General features: G+C 43.0%; 1 protein-coding gene across 1 annotated transcript in view; it reads right to left on the bottom strand.

The window, feature by feature from the left end:
* Positions 1-18306, bottom strand: part of ARSB (arylsulfatase B) — a 177461-nt gene that overhangs the window by 12128 nt on the left and 147027 nt on the right. The gene's annotated exons all lie outside the window — the stretch shown is intronic.

Below are 18306 nucleotides of genomic sequence, written 5' to 3' on the forward strand. Positions count from 1 at the left end.
GAAAAGCAGTCCCAATGATTAATGCATTTGAATCACAGTGATGTAACTGCTGTTGGAAGTTTGGGTGAGACAGTTGGAAGACGGGGTGAAACAACGTCAAGGCGCTAAATACAAGGTTGAGAAATTGCCGCTTTTCCCCTTCATCAGTAGGAAGACACAAGAGGAATTCAAATATGTTTTTTAAAGATTGAACTATTTTTTCTAACAGATTTATTAAGATACCATTCACATATGATACAATTCACTGCTTTAGAGTATAAAATTAAATGGTTTTTAGCATATTCATAGAGTTGTGCAATCATCACCACAATAAACTTTAGAACATTTTCTTAAAAGAAACCCTATACCATTAGCAGTTATTCCCCATTTCATTCCACACCCTCCAGCCCTAGGCAACTCCTAATCTACTTTCTGTTTCTTTGGATTTACCTATTCTGGACCTTTCTTATAAATGAAATCATATAATATGTAGCTTCTTTCACTCAGCATGTTTTCAAGTTTCATCCGTGTTGTAACATGTCGCAGTACTTCACTCCTTTTAATGGCTAATATTTCATTGTATAAATATGCTGCATTTTATTTATCTAGTCAGTGGTTGATGGGCATTTGGTATGTTTTCACTTCTTGGTTATTATGAATAATGCTATGAACACTGATGTATGTGTTTTTGTATGGATTCATGTTTTCATTTCTCTTGGATATCGACCAAGGAGTGGAGCTGCTGGGTCATATGGTAACTCTGTGTTTAATCTTTAGAGGAACTGCAGACTGTTCCAAAGTGACTGAACCATGTTATATCTCACCAGCAGAGTATGAGGGTTCCAATTTGTCCATATACTTGTCAACACTTATTATTGCCTGTCTTTTGATTATAGCCTATTGGGTGTGAAGTGATATCTCATTATGGTTTGGATTTGCATCTCCCTGATGACTAATGAAGCTGAGCATCTTTTCATGTGTTTATTGGCCATCTGTATATCCTCTTTGGGGAAATACATATTCAGATCCTTTGCCCATTTTAATTTAGGTTATTTGTCTTTTTATTATTTAGTTGTAAGAGTTCTTTATATGTTTCAGATACAAGTCCCTTATCAGATGCAAATATCTTCTCCCATTTTGTGGACTGTCTTTTCACTTTCTTGACAGTGTCCTTTGAAACACGAAAGTTTTAAATATTAATGAATTCCAGTTTATCTAATTTCTATTGTACTGCTTATGCTTTGGTGTGATATCTGAGAAACCATTGCTTCACCCAAGGTCATGAAGATTTACATCTATGTTCTCTTTTAAGAGTCTGTAGTTTTAGCACTTACGTTTAGATCTTTGATTCATTTTGAATTATATTTATATGTGGTGAGAGGTAGGGGTTCAACTTCATTCTTTTGCATGTGGATATCCAGTTGCCCCAGCACCATTTGTTGAAGAGACTATTCTTACCCTATTTAATTCTCTTGACATTCTTGTTGAAAATCAGTTGACCATAAATGTAAGAGTTTATTTCTGGACTCTCAATTCTATTCCACTGATCTATATGTCTACATTCTTAAGCCAGTACCTTGATTACTGTAATTTGTGTAGTAAGTTTTGAAATCAGAAAGTATGAGTCCTTCAATGTTTTGTTTTTTTCCTCCAAGATTACTTTGGTTATTCTGAGTCCCTTGAATTTTCTTATGAATTTGAGGATCGGTTTATCAATATCTGCAAAGAGCCAGCTGGGATTTTGTGAGGAAGTGTATTAAACCCATAAATCAATTTGGGGAGTATTGCCATCTTAATGGTATTAAGTCTGCTGGTCCATGAGCATGGGATATCTTTCCATTTATTTAGGTCTTCTTTAAGTTCTTTGAGCAGTGTTTTATAGTTTTCAGAATACAGCTTTTGTACTTCTTTTCTTAAATTTATTCCTAAGTATTTTATTCTTTTCAATGCTATTGCAAATGGGACTATTTTCTTAATTTCATGTTTCATGTTCATTGCACAGAAATACAGCTGATTGTTGTACATTGATCTTGTATTGTGCAACCTTGTGGAACTTGTTTATTAGTTCTAATAGTTTTTTACCTGACTCCTTGGGATTTTTTATATACAAGCTCATGTCATCTACAAATATGGGTAGTATTACCTCTTCCATGTCAATTTGGATATCTTTTATTTCTTTTTCTTACCTAATTGCCCTGTTAGAATCCCCAATATAATGCTGAAACAAATAATGAAAGCAGACATCCTTGTCTTATTCCTGATCTTAGGGTAAAGCATTCAGTCTTTCCCCATTCAGTATGATGCTAGCTGTAGGTTTTTTGTAGATGCCCTTTATCAAATTGAGTAAGTCCCCTTTTATTCTTAGTTTGAGTGTTTTTATCCAGAAGAAGTATGACATTTTGTCAAAAGCTTCTTCTGCATCTATTGCGATTACTAAATATTTTTTGTCCTTTATTCTACTGATATGGTGCATTACATTAATTGATTTTAGGTGTTAAATTAACCTTACATTCCTGGGATAAACTAACTTGGTCATAGTGTATAATCCTCTTTATATAAATTCCATTTGCTAGTATTTTGTTGAGGATTTTTTGTATCTATACACATAAGAGAATTTGTGTTTAGAATTATTAAATTTGTGTTTTCATTATTAAATTGACAGTGTATTAGATACACTGTTGAGACAAAAGACAGGAAGCAGAGGTTTCTTAGAATGTTAACGACTTTCAGAATTTTACTGACATAGTTGGACTAGATCCAGATTTAGAAAATATTTATTAACAACTATGTGATAAGAGAGCATTGTGTTCTTAAATTCTATGACATGAAGTGATGAGCAAAGACATATCGAAGGGAAGTTTTGAAGGTAAAACCTAAGATTTCTGGTGACTAAAGGTTATAAAAGATAAAATTCCAAGGTTTCAAGTTTGGTGATTGAGAGAATATTGTTGATATTGGCAGAATAGAGACGTTAGGGCAGGAAATAGTGGTGATTATATGACCCTGGAGTTAGGCATGCTGACTGTGAAGAATTAATATGAACTCAAGAGAGAGAGATCCACTACCCATGGAGCTAAAACACTGGACTCTATAGGAGAGACTGAGGGCACACACTGATTCAAGCACTATCCACAATACAGTGATCATGGAACCCTGGAAATGGATTAGCTGTCTGTAGAGTGAAGCAAGAGGAAAGCAGAAGCCCAGAGACAGAGACTAGTGCCAAAGGAAAACTGTCAGCAAAGGAGGCAGAGGAGAAGAAAATAACATGAGGAAGAAAACCGGTTCAAAAGGACATCACAGAAGTCAAGAGAGCAGAAGTTTTCGGACTGTGATTCAAAAGTACCAAACATTCCATCCATCATCTTGATGGATGAGAAAAGGGCATAGAATTTGTTAACCTCTGGGCAGAAACGAGGGAGTTCAGACAGAAGCATAAACAAACGCATCTTTCTCTTTTCCTTCCGAGCTGAAAGCCACCTCTGAGATAGATAATAAAGCTTTCCGGTCAGACAAATATACTCAGTTATAAAATGGAGAAAATCACTATCTTACATAATATATAGTAAACGTATAGAGCTCCTTATCTGAGCAAACTCTGGAAATCTAAAGGAGTTCAAGTTTCCAGAATGAGGTGGACCATCAGTTTCAGTGGAGAACTGTGTTTTCCAAAGCCAGAAGGGCTTCCAGACACACCTTGGGAGTTGCCTTTAGATGGGATGGTGGGTTAATGGGTGAGGATCCAGGGTCCCATCTCCATTTCAATCAGCGCAGTTTAACCCTTAAGGAAGAATCTGTAATATATATTTGCTACATATATTGTACTTCTCTACACTTTTGATAAAAGGGTCTGCGGCTGAGATAATATGAGAGACACTAATTGGGAAGGGACTGAGGGATGCCTGGGACACTTTTGATGGTCTGGTGTTCATGAAAGGCAATCTTGCCCTCTTGGCTATACAACGGATCCTCCTGACTCTTGGGAAACTACCCTCTGATATAGTCTATGATTGTATTTTATAAAATACATTATTTTTTCTATGTAATTTATATGTTTACTGTTATATAAGTTGGAAAACACAATGTATGAACAGGAAAATTAAAATTACCTGTAAATTTATTAGCTGCTGTTAACATTTTGGTGTATAACCTTTGAGATTTTTAACTATACAAGGCTTAAATAAAATGTTAAGTCACGTTAGCTGACTTGCAAATAAGAAGAGGAAAGCTCATAGAAAATAATGTTTCCATGGTTTAGAGAAAATTGGGCGGGGGGGGGGGGGCGAGGAGTCTCCAGCATCAGTGCAGGGCTGAGCGGGATCGTCTGGGTCTCTCCCTCTCTGTAACGTCCGAGTAGAATGGACTGGTTGTGGCTGGAGAGCAGGGCCTATGAAGAGGTAATGTTGTGATCCCCAAAGGAAAGCATTGCTGGGAATGGTAATGAGGGCAAAAGGAAAGGGCTGGGGGATTGAAGTGAGCCCCTTATATCCCTCTCCCAGAAGGCCACGGTGCATAGCAGTACAGAGCACATACTTTGGGAACCAGATTGCTTGGGTTCGAATCTCTGCTCTGTCACTCACTGGCTGTGTGACCTTAGGTGTCTCCTCATTTGTAAAACCAGGATAATCTAATTTATTTCACAGACTAGTTGTGTGGCCTAAATGTGATGACGCATCGAAAATGTTTATTAGCAGTATGTCTAGCACATAGTAGGTGCACAATAAATGTTATTATTTCCAGTTGTGCAATCTTGGGCAACTTTCTTAACCTCCCATGCCTCAGTTTATTATCAACAAAATTAGTAGAACAACAACAAGTGAGATAAGGCATATACAAGTGCTTAGCATAGTATGTGGTATGTTGTCAACACTAGCAACATTAAAGATAATAACAGCTAATACTTATAAGCACTTACTACATGCTGAAAAACATGAAACACTGTGTTAAGTGTTCTATGTATAGTAACTCATTAATTAACTCATTAATTCCCACAGTAGCTCTATGAAATAGGGAATAATGTCCGGCAATAAAGGTCACTGAAAGCTAGCTATTATCAGTTTAAAATAGGTTTTTTCTTTTATATACTGTTCTACTCAAGACTTTACAAAGAAGAGGAAAGTAGATAGAATTCATTATTACACCAGAAAAAAACAAAAAAATAAAACAAAACAAATCATTTCTCTGGTCTGGGTTTGGAGAGGACCTATTTGTTGCCCCATTCATGTTCTTCCAGAGTTTGAACAGGATTGGGGAGAAAAGCATTTATAGTGGAAGCATTAATTTGTCACTTTGAGGGTTTAGTTCCTTTTCTGCCCTGTTGTATGGCCTGTCATTCATTCCCACTGAGCTCCATTTGTTTTTGCTTTGTTTGTTTTATAATTCACAAAGATCAGTTTAAAATTTCATTCTACCTCTAATGACCCATTTGATTCTTCATGCTATCGTGACGCCATCTTTATACTTTGATGACAGTGCATATATACTTACCGCAAACTTAATCACTTGGGCTACTGGGGAAAATCCCCAGCTTTTCCAGGTATTTGGTTATCAAGGTGTTTTCTAAAATGCAATCCTTTCAGGTATATTTTTAGTGAACAGGTTGGATTTAAGTTTAATTAGCAACAACTACCTTCAACTTTCGTGCTTAAAAGTTCTTGAAAGTAGCTTGTTTGTCAGTTTGTTATGTGAGTCAAACGTGTCTCGTAGAGTTTATTACACTAAAGTTTTATTTACACTCAACATTTGATTGGATTTCTTCAATCCAATAGAAGTTCAAGGGACCCCGAATTCAAGGTGAAGTTCAAATCACTAAGGTCCCTACTGTGCCGGCCAGTCCGAGCCCCACTGCCCACCGCCTGCACCTCCGCCCACATCATAGTGCATTCGGGCTACTTGTGGAGAGACACGCGGGGTGCACATGTGGATCAAATCTCCAGTCTGCTCACGGTTTTACGTGTCCTGAAAGCTCAGGCCAGGGCTGCCTCCCATCTCACTGTGTGGTAAGGACTTACATATCCAGATGCCAATGTGCTCATTGTTGTCTTGAGTTTGTTTTTAAAAATCATTCTGGGTCTAAAAATAGAAGTTTTTCCTCTAAAAATAGTTCCTGAAAAACATTGGTTAGAACCGCCACACTCTGAGCTGACACTTTACTGACCCTCTTTCCTTAATTTTCAGAGATGAGAAAAAAGCCCCTAACAACCATAGGGACGGCCCTCCCAGCTCGAAAGCTGGGATCCACAGAGCTTTTAGGAACGCAGCAGCATTCCCTCTGCCTTTACTCTCTAGTTCTGAAAAGGAACTCAGAGAAACCACTGTGCATTTCAGTGGCCTTTAGAATAATCTCTTTCTATTATCTTGTTAGATCATTTAACCACTCTGACTTCCTGTTTCCAAGTATGATCAAATGAGGATAAAAATAATGCCTACCTCCCAGGATGGTTGTGAGGATGAAATGAGATCCTATCGATGGTGAGTGTAAGTAGAAAAATCCTGGTTACAGGTCTTGAGTTCCCACAGCAATTGCTACAGGACTGGGCACACAGACAAAACCAACTGACCAACTCAAAACAAATCATTGCAAGTCAAGTTGAACCTGTGGCCTTGGAGTGATAGCCATCAAAATCAAGGTGTGATCAACTACCCAACCCTGTAATTACTGAGAGATTTGAACCAGCTGGAACAAGGTATTATTAGACAATTATAGGGAGAAGGGGATGGGGAAATTAGTCAAAGGTATTAGTCAAAGGGTACAAAGTGTCCTTTATGCAAGACAAGTCCTAGAGATCAACGGTACAGCATGGTGTATACAGTTAACAATACTGTGTTGTGTACTTACAAATTTGCTAAGAGGGTAGATCTTATTTTAAACATTCTTATCTCATACACACACACACACAAAATGATAATAAATAAAGGAGGTGGGAGGAAACATTTGGAGGTTATGGATATGTTTATGGCATAGATTGTGGTACTGGTTTCATGAATGTATACTTATTTCAAAACCCAAGTTGTATACATTAAATATGTACAGCTTTTTGTATGTCGATCATACCTTAATAAAGTTGTTTCAAAGTGATTGAATGAAGAAAGAAAGAAAAAAATTTTTATATGAAAAAAATGTGGTGACACCACCTAAATTTTATATGCTAAACCAGAGGTCTGGCCAAAATTGTGGAAATAGAGTGAAATAGAACAGGGATTCCCAATTCTGGTTCTACATTGGGATCACCTGATGCCTGTAGTCATCTTAGTACTGAACTCTGCTCCCTGAGCCCCATGCAGCTCAGCCCTGGTCTCTTGCCTGGCCCAACCTGCCAACATGGACTGCCCCGTCTTCAACGATGTGAAATCACCATCGTCAGCAAGCAGCATCTATTATGCTTGCCATGTTCTTACATAGTTCTTCCCTCCAAACAAACTCTGTGGAGCTGCCCATCATATAAAAGAGCTAAAAGCAGAGCTGTCCAGTCTCCACCTGGCTTCACTGTCAGCAGGCCCCAGAGGACCCCTTGGGCGCCACAGACCCCAGGGTAAAAGGCAGCGGCCCAGAGCACTCTGCCGGTCTATGGCCATACCACCCGGAATGCGCCTCATCTTGTCAGGGCACTCTGCTGGCTGCACCCACGCGGGCACAGGTGCTGCAGGTGAGGGGCTGGGGGCCTGGGGAGCATGGCGGCACTGGCGGATGGTGGCGCTGTTTAGTGAGTCTGGGTTACAGCGGGCCACGTGCCCTCTGCCCTTCAGGGCCACCTCCACCCCTCGGGGCCTGTGCAGCCCTGCTGGTGTGTACCCGGAGAAGGGAGAAATAGGGAGGCCTGACCACCATGAAAAATTCCTCACCAAACTCATCCTGCCTCTTATCTCTGGACTTAACCCTGATTGCTGCAAGTTTATTGTTACACCCACACGACTTGTTTAGAATCTCATCTCTCCTTGATGAAATCCTTACAACAGGAAACAGGAGTGTTGGGGAAAATATGCCAGACATAAAGCTAATCAGAAAAAGGTGAAGAGGAATATTACGGACGTTATTTATTACCTACAAGGGAAAAATCAAAATGCTCATAACTTTTATATATGCACTCCACATGACAGATTTCAAATGAATCTAGGTTTATGATTTTTGGTTTACAAAGTCAGTTTCTCCAACACCTACTCATTCAGTCCATATTTGATATTTTAAAAGTCCTAGTGAAAAAAAGAGCTTTGATGTGGCTTGCTCAGCCTAGACAGAGTTCAAATGTTAATCATTATTGAATTGTGCATAATAAGCATTCAGAGAATGTGCCTGTGTTACAGGGAACTTCAACAGTTGGTCCATGTCTGACATTAACCAAGAGTGTCAATTGAACGGTGTAAACCAAAGCCACAGAAAAGCACCATTCAGGGAATCCTCAAGTCACAACTGTCCTAGAAAATTAAGCAATTTATATGGCAAATGGATTGATGAGAGATCTTCTCATACTTTGGTTCAAATGGATCTGGAATAAGTATCCTATTTTATATTAATCACTCATTTGCCTATTAAACAAATATTTCTTTGTTGATCACTCTACGTGCTAGATACTAAATCTTCAGCATGTAAAAACCGGAGTCCAGCAGGTAATAATAAAAGAATTTTGTTAAAACAGCAGAAATTCTAAACTAGTGGAATGCACAAAGTGCTGGGTGATTCCAAAGGAGATGTTAGCTGCCTGGGAGGATCCAGAAAGGTGGTGATCCCTGAGCTAGGCCCTAAAGGACAGGGTGACGTGACAGTAAAGAAAAGGTGACAAAGATGATTCAGGGACGGGGAGTGTCTTCTTGAAATTTTCTTCTCCCTATGGTATCCTCCTTCTTTGCTGTCTCTAAATAAGAAAATGTGTGCAACGCACTCACCAGGGTGCCTGGCACAGAGAAACTGCTCCATCAGAGTTAGTTATTATTCCTACCTGATATCATTTTCCAGCCTCTTGCTTCTTCTTTCTCTGTTCATCTCTTAAGTGTTTTCCTTCCCCAAGGTCAATGCTTAACATTCCCCTGGGTATGCTGGACTCCACAATCTCATCTGTTACCCAGACATTCTTCTGTCTGTCCAATCCCCCATGTCTCTAACCCAGGCCAACCTGCCCAGGCACCACGAAGCTGGAGCCCAGCCTTCTTGCCTCACTCACACGTTGCCCTTCCCATCACACTCCAACCCTGCCTTTGGAGACAGGGCATTTGACATGCATCCCCTATTTATGGTCTTGAGCATCAAAACAGGTTCAGCTTGTTCCTCCCCTCTCCTCCACGGACAACAGTTGAAGTACTCTCTCTGGCTCCACCACCTCTCAGTTGCCCCCATGAGCCATCCTGCCGTCTTCAGCCCTGTGACCGGGGTGAAGAGGAGGGATGCGAGTCAGGGCGATCCTGTAGATCTGGCTGCGCGTAGGAGAGCTTCTACAGGCAGCTCCTCTCTAATGTCCCATACGCACCGCCAAGTCTTGGACTCCCAAGCTTGGTGCTTTATCTCCACATCTTCCTGTTGCAGATAAAGTGGCAGAAACATACAGACTGAGAAGAGAAAGGGGTGGAGGACGGAACCCTGGGGGAGAACCACCATTTGAAAGGCAAAGCAGAAAGGGAAGGAGCCTCCAAAAGACTGAGGAGGAGTTGGACTAGAAGAATGCCTCAGACGCCGGGGGAAATATTCCATGGAGAAAACGGTTCATGTCAAAGAGAAGGAAGGTATGAGAAAGCAGGGAAGAGAGGCTGAATTTGGCATATAGGATGTCACTGATGGCTGTGGAGATGGACTTTCACTGGGCTTAGAACATATAATGCCCCTAAGAAACATGAACGAGGGGTCCAGTGAGCTTGTAATAACAAAGATAAGACATAGAAGAGTGTGTGTTTTCTCTAATCAGCCTCCAAAGAATGTGACAATGGACAATCATTTCCAGTTCTGGCATCATTGTTCACGTGCCAGCCACCGTCTCCATTCTGATCCTGCCCCACAATGGGCTAATCTAATGCAGAACTATGGCTATCCACTGAATTCACATTTTTAGTCTGTCTCTCTCTAAGTACAAGTTTTTCAAGTAATTGGTAGAGTCTGTCAGCAAATAGCTATAAATAGGCACCGTGTATATATAAAAAAAAGGGAAACTAACCAAAAATATTCATCTTCAGCCTGTGATTAAGATGATGAGCATGAACGAGGCCGAGTCGTCTGTTCCCTGGCTAGGGATGAAAGAGGAAAGACTCCCCTGCCCCCAACATGGCATTTAGTGAAATCCCAACCACAAAGCCTCACGGCCCAAGATGGCTTACTGAAGGCCATGTCTAGGCTCTGAACACATTTTTGGATAAGGATGAAATAATGCTAATTTAATCCTTCATTTGGAAAGGGGGCTCTGCTCATGGGATCAGCCCATGATGGCTGTCAGGTGGGCCTGGCTGCTCTGGGCATCTAGTGAGGCCGCCCCTCCTGACCCTGGGAGCTCAAACTGGGGCAGCAGGGGCCACAATTACAGTGCAGAAAACTGAAGCTGGTTGGCACTCCTCTGAGGACAGCCCTTCCCAGCATTGCTATTCCATGGCCCAAACTCCAGCATGTTACACAAACCCTATAATCACCGAAATGAGGACCACTAGGTGCTGCTTGCCAAAGGTCAAAAAGCAAACATTTGCGACAACTCTTTCTAGACTACCCGAGTTGTTGGCAGCAGCCCAGTTGAAACGAAGGATGTTTTATATTTTGAGACCATCAGGTTCTCACAGGAACCAGGATTCAGAGCACACTCTCCCTTTCCATGGAAGACTGGAAACGCATCGGAGACAGTAAGCAAAGATGGTGTCTTGGCTCTCCAACTGAGTTAGAGAGAATGAAATGGTCAAGAGGTGCCAATAACTCTTCAGATCAACTTGAAAAGGTTCGGTTCCAGAGAGCACCTGACTTAAAGATTCATGAATCTGCAGATGCTGATTTGAATCTGGCAGCTTGATTACGGAGTCCACCAGACAGATATCCTGAGATTCCTGAAGCCTCAGTCCTCTCCCTGAAAACCCCGTATTAACTGTCACATCCATATCCCTGAAAGTGCTTCCTGAAGAATGCTGCTGTTAGGCACCTCACACAATTCATGAAATGACTCACAGAAGGGGCAGAGTGTGACTCAGGGGTGGCCGTCCCTGTCTGGACAGACGTTCTCTTCCTAGTAGTCAGGTTGCCTTTTTGAGGCCCAAAGCAGGTAGGAGGGACTCCATTCTAAATGTCACTCCCCACTTCTTCTCTTTCCCCGGACACTAGTCACTAGTGTCAGCCTCGTCACATTAAGGGAGGATGTGAACAGCAAAGCCCTGTTTCTGAGGCCTGCATATGGGAAACCAATTAAGATGGGGAACAAAAAAAACCAAGATAGTACTGAATTTCCCATCTGACTCAAATAAGACTGTTGAGAAGCAGGCAGGTTTAGAAATGGAACGGAGGGGCCAGCTATCCTATCAGAGGCTCATCTAACTAGAGGATAGCACCCTACAATGGTTTAGGTGATCAAAACCCCATAGAGCTAGGGAGATTCTGCAAATATGGTCCTTTGGTCTGATGCTGTCTTCTGGTTCTTGTACAGTTTTTCACGTGAAAAATCTTGATAACATGGAAAATCTAAAAGACAGACCTCCAGGGCAATACCGCTATTCTCTGTAACCCCTTTCTTGGGGGGAAAGGAGTATTGTAAATAGGGAAATGGGAATATTTGTAACTGAACCCTTCATGGCAAACCCAGAGTTGGTCTCCTGAATGGGCAGAAGAAACAAAGTAGGAAGCTGCCTACAGACGGCTAGGGACTCGCTGACAGGCATGGCTCCCCATCAAATATTTTGTCCAAAGATCTCCCTTCGGGGCTGGAATTCCCAGAAGAAGCATTCCCCCTTAACTGGCTAAGGCTTTACATTTTAGAAGAGATCATATATTCAAACAACAGCAACAATGACCACAACCACAAGAAATCAAAAAGAATGTTCTGGGCATCTGCTATGTTGAAGGAACTATGTGTTATAGGAATTATAGAAAAGCATTAATTACTTATTTCTTTTTGTGAGGATGTACCAGGTACTGTTTTAGATACTGAGGAAAGTAGCTCTACTTCAGAAGTTTAGAATGAATTGGAAGGATAAATGTCAATAAAAGGTGAAACATGATAAATGCCAAAGGAGTGGTAAGATATAATATAAATAGGCATTAATTAAGCACCTAGTATTTGCAATCCATTGTGCAAAGGACTTTGGGGAGTGTAACAGGACTCCAAAGACAGAAAGCTTATTTGCTAGTTGGTGGGGTAAAGAAAGGCTTCCCAGAGAAGGTGAGACTTGGGCATGAGCGCTGGCCCTGAATAATTGGTAGGATTCGGAGAGATGGGTGGGCAGGAAAAGGATGTCCCAGGCAGAGGGGAATAGTATGAGATGGGAATTCACCGAGTCTGTTTGACTCTGGAGGATAGTTCTGATTCTCATAAAGCCCTCACTGGTAGTGATTCATGTGTGTGCACTTTAACTTGGTTATTGCATTTGCCTCTGACATAGGCTTGTGACCTTCAAGTCATAGGACCTCAGTATCTATGAAATGTCTGTCCTGCCTGAGGGCATAGAGAGAGAATCAAATAGACACTGAGCATTTGGAAAAAAATAATTTGTTTTTTGGAGAATAGTTGGACACCCTGGCTGGTTGGAGGGGGTCTGGGATAAGAACAGTTTGGAAAGGATAGGTTGACTGAGTTGCCCCAAACTATAGAAGTTAGACCTTTTTGCAGTAGGTAACTGGTAGCCAGTAGCATAATTTTGAGCAGGCATGAAAGGCATATTTTAGAAAGACTCATCTCCACATTCACTATGACCTGATTATTAAGCTTCCCAGATGACTTGATACTGCAAAAACATCGCAGCCAGGAGTAACAGGGAAGGGGTAGTCCACACTGCAGATGTGTAAATTAGCATTCCATAGTAGAGCTGGAAGAACCCAATCAAACAGCCTCGCCGGGAGAGTACTGAAACAGTCCAGGCCTGGGAGGCAGAAGGGAAGTCTGTAGACGGTAGAGCGGGGAAAAAAGGACTATGAGGTCTGGAACAGCATCACTGAAAGAAGAAGCAAACACCGCAGGGGAGAGGTTGCTTTTTGAGGGGGATGATGAATTAGGTTTAGACACGTTGTATGACATAGGCAAGCAGACACGTAGGTTTAGACGTGATGATGGATGTACCGCAGGTGCTCCAGGAAGAGAGCCTCAACCCTGCAACATGGCCCACGGGGCCTGCACGATCTGCTCTGCCTCCTTCTGGGGATCACAATCCCACCAGTTTCCTGGCCTCCTTGTTAGCTCTGTGCCAGTGGAATGCGGACGGGGTGGGAGCACGACCCCCAGGCAGGCCTGGGCCCAGAAAACCCTCTTGTGCACAACTCTCCATGCAGACAAGCATGCCTGCCTTGGCCGCTCATGAAAAATGTCAGAGCCAAAGACAGAAGGAGCTGTGGTCCTTGAAACACTGCCGGGAAGAGAGCTGTCTACTGATTAGGAATACTCACCTTGTACTCTACACGAATGAGAAATGTCTGGATTATCAGAGAGTTTGGGTTTGTGCTGGATGCCAGCATTATCTTAGTGAATCCATCCCTCCTCTGGTCTTATCCACTCCCCTTGTCAGTATGTTCCAGCCGCACTGGTTTCTTTCAGTTCTCTGGACACACGGAGCTCTGTTCCTCCGAACGGCCCTTCCCTGCTGCAGGCGTCTTTGCACCTGCTCTTCCCTCTCCCTAGAAAGGGAACAACTCTTTCTTTTTTTCCTACAACTCTTTGCCTGGTTAACTCCCTTTTGAGGTCTCAGATCAAATAATACTTCCTCAGAGTAGCCTTTTTTGACCTCTGAAATGAAATGAGGTCAACCCCTGTTCGTCTTTTGTAACCCACATTACAATCTGTAGTTATCTATTTCTTTGTTTCTATGTCTCCCTCTACAAGTATAAGATCCGAAACAGGCAGGGACCATGACTGTTTTGTTCGGCAGTGTACTGTACACTAGCGCTGTGAGCTGATCAACATTACTGATTAAGTGACTGAGCTGGAGCTCTTGGGGATGGTTAGACTTGAGAGGGAGCTACGTAGGGACAGATGGACAGAGAGAGCGGCCGAGATCCGACTGTGGGAAATACACATGCGGGGGTAGCATCTGTATCTCAATCTCACACCCCCAAAAGAATAAGGTGTAGAGAAAAGACACTAGAATGATTACTACAGAATGAAGAACGTTAGAGCTCCCGCGGGGCCTTAGACATCATGTAGCCTGAGCTCCGCTTGCAGAGATGAGGGCGTGGAAGCCAAGCTCCCTGACCCGGCTAGTTGGTGTCCGAGGAGGGAGTTGTGGTCAGGTAGCCAGCTCTGCATTAGGCCAAACTAAAAACGTTTGGTCTCTTCTGTTTGCGTTGATAGCTGAGAGGGAATTTGTGGCCAGGATGAACCTGCGGTCCTACCTCTCGATCTAAGGGTGTCTCCTGAGGTTCCTGTGATGGATTTCAATGAACTGGTATCTCCAGGATCTTTTCTCCTGAATGGTCAAAGAGGAGGGCTGTTTGCAAGCATGAGGAGGACACATCTACATTCTTATTTGGTTGTGTTTGCTCTCCTGAGAGTGAAACAAGTACTTACCTGGATGAGATAAAGAGCTTGCTTTGGAGGGATAAAGTGCAGGCACCCTGGGACCTGGGAAGCAGCATTTCCCCCTCCCCGTGCGACTCCTCTGCTCTCAAGGAAAGTGTTTTCACTCACCTGTGGCAGCTGGAGCTCCAGCCCTGAAACTGACACTTCACTATCATATATTTCCCTCTGCGCTGGGGACACTTCTTGTATTAATACGATTAAACCAGCTTGTCAGTCCTCTGGTATGCTTTGAACACTTGAGGGAAAGCTGGCAGCTTCCTGGGGCTTTTCCAAAAGAAATATTTGCTACTAAAAAGTGATTTCCACACACATCCCTGCCTCCCTTGATCAGGAGATAATTACTGGGCTGTTCAAGCTGCTGAAGCTGGGACCTGGCACAGCAAAGCATGAGCTGCTGCTAAGAATGCCAAAGCGGGCAGAGGAAGCCCCCGGATTTGCACCACCCCAGGCCTGCTCCACTCTTGCAAGCCTCCGTGAGGTCAGGGCATCTAAGTTCCCACAGAAACTAGTGCTGGTCTCCTTGGCTGGAGGGCTTGGATGCTTTCCTATTTTATCCAGCCTGAGTCCTTTTCAGAGGTTCAAATGAGGCAAGCTCTATGAAGACTGGAATTCTTCCTCCATGAAACACTGTAATTTATTCATATTTCAACGAACATTTATTGAGCACTTTACTCTAAACCTGGTGCCATACCAGGAACTGGTTTTATTCCATTCAGTGATTATTGATTGAGCATCTACTAGGTGCAGGGAGCTATGCTCCAATGCTATTCCCTGCAGGCCAGGAGCTCTATGTCTAGCAAAGGGCCTGTTGCTTGTTTCAGTGGCCCTACCCCGCACTTGAGGGCGGCTGGCAGAGTCAGACAGGCTGCGTGGCAGTCCTGGTGAGTCAAGGGTACAAGCAGAGTGCCCGAATGGCTCTAAGACTCTTTAGCCAGTAATGCTTTCAGAATAGAAAAGAAAAGCCCCTTAGCTTCAACGAGCTCACCTAAGATATAGGCAGAGCTAGACTCCTGCCAAAAGAAACAGAAACACCAGGGGAGAGATTCTCTCTCAGGATTCGTCAGTGCTCACGCAGATGTAACCAAACTGTGAAATGGAAAGAAAAAGAGTATTTCACCCTAGCTCTGGTGAATTTTTTTCAAAACGACTTCATTCTTCTCCATGCCTGGCCACCTCCTCCAAACCCACCTGCCACTGAGGTTAGAGAATTTGGTTGATGCAATCACATAAGCTTCTCCAGAGGACAAAGGGAGAGGGTAAGTTAGAGAGGAGAGGAAGGTTGGAAACTGCCTGATTTTCACGTGACACAGAAGAAACAGAAGCCGTGGAATTATTCTGACTTCACAAGCAGGGTGCAACAGCCACTGGGAGGACAAGGGCGACAGTTCACAGGGATCAGGGGAAATCTCTTGCCGTGGCAGATAATTAATACACTAAAACTCACAACCAAAGGCAGAAATGGAAGCTGTAATTACCCAAGTGCTTTCAGAGTGGGCCCTGGAGAGGAGATAAAGTGGGCGGTCCTTACTTTCACAGCTGCTGATGGCCCAGTGGGGATGGCCCGTCTGTCCCCATGGGGTTGGCTACAGTTGTCGGCCTATCTCCCACCTCCCCGCTCACTCACAAGGCTCCCTGCTCATGGGCAGCAGTCCCCACAGCTGTGCACTCGTGGGGCATCAGGACAATGTGGCCAGGTGTTCCTGTGTCCTCAGAGGTCCCTGTCAAGTCTCATAAAATCAAGACCATTTGAGGGCAGGGACTAGACCTTCAAGTTCCTTTCAGATTACTAGGACTTAGCTCAGTAAGAGCCCCATAAATATTTGCTGAGTGACTGATCCTTCCCTGCAACATTCCTGTATCTCCTGGCCAGGGACCACTGGTGGGGTCTCAGCATCGGCTGCCAGGGCTTTGTGAGAACAACACACAGACACGGTTTCTTAGAAACGGGAAGTTCCTCACCGATTTACTCAAAGGGATGTACGCTGGAGAGTGAAACCCCAACTAAATTATAAATCACATTTCAAAGGGACAGTTGAAAACACCAAAGCTTTTTCCTAATGATCGCTGGATCGTGTAACCAAAGCATCAGATTGAATCCTAGAGTCATATCAGGTTTACCTGTACGCCGAGTTACTTTCTGTATTTGCCCCTTATCTGTGGTGGGAATCTGACATTTCAGCTACATGTCAGAGCAGAATTACGCCAGCGAAGCCCATAGGCAGCTAGTATTCCATTGTTAGAACCTACACTTTTATACCGGATATGTGATTTTATACCGGCTACGTGATGAAGATTTAATAAGACTAGAAGGAGAACAAATGAAGTGATTAGGAAGAAATATGTCCTTTTGTTTCCATTCATTAATTTTATTTCTAATTATTTTCCTTCTATCTATCTTCCACTGCAGAAGGAATAAGCAAATGCAAACTTGTCTTCTCTTTTCCATGGCAGTAAGAACTATTTCTGAGAAAGCAAAACTCTCTTTCTGACCTTGACTAGAAAAGCAAACAGGAAAGGGAGGGAATGATAATAAGTGAGGATAAATATATGTTCAACACTGCTTTGTCCTCTGATCAGGAAAACGGTGGGGCGAGCTGGCATGTCCACTTGAAGCAACTTTCCAAGTTTTGGTTATCACTGCCAGAGCACCGCCGGCTCCAAGGCTCTGGTATACGCCCACACCCAGAAAGGATGCCCGAGGCACTCACCAAAGCACCGAGCCCCGCAAGGAATACATCAAGGAACAGTCCCTTCAGGCTGTCCAAAGGGCAGCCCTGGAAAGGCAGGAAGACCCTGGACTCCGGCAATAACAGAACCTGAAATCCAGCTCTGACCCCTTCCAGCTGTGCAGCATGGGCAAATGACTTAACTCTTCTAAGGCTCACTTCTCTATAAAATAGGAATAACATCACCACCTATCTTCCTGGCGTTTCTGTGAGGATTAAAGGGGTCAATGAATGCAAACTGCTGAGCCAGTGCATGGCACCAAATAGACAGAAAATATGGTGGCCTTCATTGTGATCGTTATTATTATTATAAAATCTACTCTGGCCCCATCCTCCTTTCTACCACCCTCTGTGTAACTTAGGAACTTAAAGCAGACAACAACAACAGCAGCAAAACTAACCACCACTCAGAGGAAATGAAAAACAACAACAGAGTCACAGCGCCCCCTGACACGCATAACAATTTGATACTTGAAGGATGCCACGAGGATGTCAATAGGAAAGATCTTTATGGACCAACTTCTGCATGCAACACACAGCATCAGGCACCATCACAGAAATAATTACACCTCTCCTACTAACAGTTAATGTTTATTGTGATGGCTCCCTCCAGAACTTACAGGAAATAAAACATAGTATCTGGATTGGCCCTTCTGGACATGTTATGCTTTCGATGCTTTCGATCTCAATTATCCACGCAACTGGATTTTAAAAAATGTGTTTGTGGGTCTGTGCAGCCCCGTCATTCCGTTGCCTCATATTAAGTTCCCAGCCAGAGATTCCTTCTCACCCTGCTCTTTGCAAAGGGCCCCAAGCACAGCTCTCTACATTTACCCAGATCGCATTCCAGCCTGTTAGATTTGTCTCATTATTCTCGACTCTCGGCTTCTCCTGGATCCCAACTTGGTTGTCCACTGTACTCATGCTCA

The sequence above is a fragment of the Balaenoptera ricei genome, chromosome 3 (genome assembly GCF_028023285.1).
Source record: "Balaenoptera ricei isolate mBalRic1 chromosome 3, mBalRic1.hap2, whole genome shotgun sequence".
Classification (NCBI taxonomy): domain Eukaryota; kingdom Metazoa; phylum Chordata; class Mammalia; order Artiodactyla; family Balaenopteridae; genus Balaenoptera; species Balaenoptera ricei.